The following is a 2,723-nucleotide window of genomic DNA, read 5'->3' on the forward strand; positions in this document are numbered from 1 at the left end:
CCTGGGTGTTCAACGCCAGGTTTGGGCGTTGAATGCCCCATGGGGACCAAAAAATTGGTCCAGAGACTCCTTAAAACGCCCTTGCTTCCTTCCCCTTTTGGCGCTGGGCGCCAGTTCTGGTGTTCAATGCCAGTAAGGGGCTCTCTTCAAGGTGTTCTGTGTTCAACCCTAAGTATTTCTGCTTCTGTTCCAAGTGCTACACATGATCACACACATTAAAAAGCAAGGGAAAACTATAGAAATGAATGGAAAAAAATAATATGAAATTAAATTATAATGGATGAAAGGAATAAAAATACTATACATATGGTTGGGTTGCTTCCCAACAAGCACTTCTTTACCATCATTAGCTTAACAGACAGCTCCTTTATGGAGGTTGATAGGGGCTCAGATCTTCACCCCTCAAGGTGAACTTCCTTCCTGTATTCTCATGAATCATCTCAACGTGCACCAGAGACAGGATTTGGTTCACTGTCTATGGAATGACTGGACTTCTAGTGAAGACAACTCTCATGCTAGGTGAGAAGTCTTCAGTTAAAATCTTCTTGTTCCTGCAACCCTTGGGTAACTTCTTCTTGGTACCTCCTTCCTCAGTGATTAATGGTGATTTTCCAACACCAAACTTAGGTTTGATGTCAGGGGACTCTGGTTGACTCTGTACTGAGGGAGAAGGTTGAAACACTAAGTGCTGCACAGTAGTACCTTCTTTGTCATAGAGACACTGAAGGTTGGGCATCTTAAACAGGATATGATCCTCCCACAACTTTAGGACTAGCTCTTCTTTTTTCAATCAAGGCCTTTACAGTAGCTAGGAAGGGCCTTCCAAGGAAGATAGAGTTGTCCCTGTCCTCCCCAGTGTCAAGTATCACGAAGTTCGCAGGGAGGTAAAGGTCTTCAACGTTTACAAGGACATTTTCCACCATGCCATATGCCCAATTTAGGGACTTATTTGCCATCTCCAGTGAGATCCTGCTGGGCTGCACCTCTTGGATTTCCAGCTTCCTCATCACAGAGAGAGGCATAAGGTTGATGCTTAAGCCAAGGTCGCACAGTGCCTTCTCAAAGGTGATGGTCCCTATAGTATAGGAATAAGGAAGCTCCTGGGATCTCGCATCTTCAAAGGTAGCTTCTTTTGGACTAAGGCACTGCACTCTTTAGTCAGCACCACAGTCTCATCTCCCCTCAAGGCCGTCTTTTCAGAGATCATATTGTTCAAACAAGCCACATAGTGGGTTTCTTTTCCAACACCTCTGCAAAAGAGATGTCGACTTACAGCTTCCTGAGGACTGCCAAGAACTGAGCAAGTTGCTCATCCTTAGGCTCCTCTTGTACATCTGGAGAGGGTTGTTCTTCAGGCTCCTCCTTCTTCATAGGGCCATGCATGGTGACACTCCCAATCTCCTCTTAAGCCTTGATCTCCTTTAGTTCCTCAGCATTAGGCACCTTCTTGGGTTCGGCCTTTGCTCCCATGGTGAGGGCCTTGCACTCTTCCTTTGGATTTACCTCAGTATTTCTTGGAAGAGTGTTTCAGGTGACCTCGGGTATCCTCTTGCTTAGCTGACCTATCTGTATCTCTAAGTCCCGAATGGATGACCTAGTTTCTATAATTAAACTGTGAGTGGTCTTAGAGAGGTTAGATACTATAGTAGCCAAGTTAGAGAGACTTTGTGTGGGCATCTCCATCTGTTGCTGAGAGGGTTAGAACGGTCTGTTGTTGAACTTGTTCTGGTTCGTTCCACCCTGATTGTTGTTGAAGCCTTGTTAAGGCCTCTGTTGATCTTTCCATGTAGTTCACCTCCATGGTGGTCCATGCAGTGTCACCAGCGTCCCCTTCATACACTACCTTTGGAGAATAAATAGCTGAGCTCTATGCCCCACTCAAATGCTGAGAGATCATATTGATCTATTAGGACATGAGCTTGTTCTGAGCCAAAATAGAGTCCAGAGTGTCAACCTCCATGACTCTTCTCTTCTGAGCAGCCCTATTATTCACAGGGTTCCTCTCAAAAGTGTACATGTATTGGTTGTTGGCAACCATTTCTATAAGCTCCTGTGCCTTCTCAGGCGTCTTCTTCATGTGATGTGAGCCATCAGCAGAGTGCTCCAATGACATCTTGAACATCTCAAAGAGGTCATCATAGAAGATCTCCAACATGCTCCACTCTGAGATCATGTTTGGAGGGCATCTCTTGATCAGCTGCTTGTACCTCTCCCAAGCTTCATAGAGGGACTCTCGCTCTTTCTGTCTGAAAGTCTAGACTTCCATTCTAAGGTTACTCAGATTCTGAGGTGGAAAAAATTTGGTCAAAAATCCATTGACCACCTTCTCCCAAGTGCCCAGGCTCTCCTTTGGCTGAGAATCCAGCCACAGCTTTGCTCTGTCCCTTACAACAAAGGGGAAGAGCATGAGCTTGTAAACCTCTGGATTCACTCAATTAGTCTTGACAGTGTCACAGATCTACAGGAAATCAAATATGAATTTGTTGGGGTGCTCCTGCAGGAGTCCATGAAACTAGCAATTCTATTGCACTAGTGTCACCAGATGAGGCTTAAGCTCAAGGTTGTTTGTACCAATGGCAGGTATGTAGATGCTGCGCCCATAGAAGTTGGATGTGGCTGCAGTATAAGAGCTAAGGACCTTCCTTGTGTCTCCTTCAGCGTTTGGATTGGCTGCCATTGTTGTATCTTCAGCTTCTTACTCAAGAGCTTCCTTGAGATTCCCG

The 2,723-nt window shown here is 45.4% G+C and overlaps 1 non-coding gene across 1 annotated transcript; it reads left to right on the forward strand.

Moving 5' to 3' along the window:
• Window positions 1-2,168: 2,168 nt before the first annotated feature.
• On the forward strand, window positions 2,169-2,275 carry LOC112780521 (small nucleolar RNA R71). Its single transcript, XR_003191352.1, has one exon. It is a non-coding gene; the product is annotated as a small nucleolar RNA R71 (small nucleolar RNA).
• The last annotated feature ends 448 nt before the right edge of the window (window positions 2,276-2,723 follow it).

Source organism: Arachis hypogaea, chromosome 19 (assembly GCF_003086295.3).
Source record: "Arachis hypogaea cultivar Tifrunner chromosome 19, arahy.Tifrunner.gnm2.J5K5, whole genome shotgun sequence".
NCBI lineage: Eukaryota > Viridiplantae > Streptophyta > Magnoliopsida > Fabales > Fabaceae > Arachis > Arachis hypogaea.